Here is a 449-nt window from a genome sequence, read left to right as displayed (position 1 = left end):
CCTTATGATTATACAGTGGAAGTGAGAAATAGATTTAAGGGCCTAGATCTGATAGATAGAGTGCCTGATGAACTATAGAATGAGGTTCGTGACATTGTACAGGAGACAGGGATCAAGACCATCCCCGTGGAAAAGAAATGCAAAAAAGCAAAATGGCTGTCTGGGGAGGCCTTAAAAATAGCTGCGAAAAGAAGAGAAGTGAAAAGCAAAGGAGCAAAGGAAAGAGATAAGCATCTGAATGCAGAGTTCCAAAGAATAGCAAGAAGAGACAAGAAAGCCTTCTTCAGCGATCAATGCAAAGAAATAGAGGAAAACAACAGAATGGGAAAGACTAGAGATTTCTTCAAGAAAATTAGAGATACCAAGGGAACATTTCATGCAAAGATGGGCTCGATAAAGGACAGAAATGGTATGGACCTAACAGAAGCAGAATATATTAAGAAGAGATG

This window comes from Bison bison, unplaced genomic scaffold, assembly GCF_000754665.1.
Source record: "Bison bison bison isolate TAMUID 2011002044 unplaced genomic scaffold, Bison_UMD1.0 scf7180017864503, whole genome shotgun sequence".
Taxonomy (NCBI): domain Eukaryota; kingdom Metazoa; phylum Chordata; class Mammalia; order Artiodactyla; family Bovidae; genus Bison; species Bison bison.
This window is presented reverse-complemented; position numbering follows the sequence as displayed.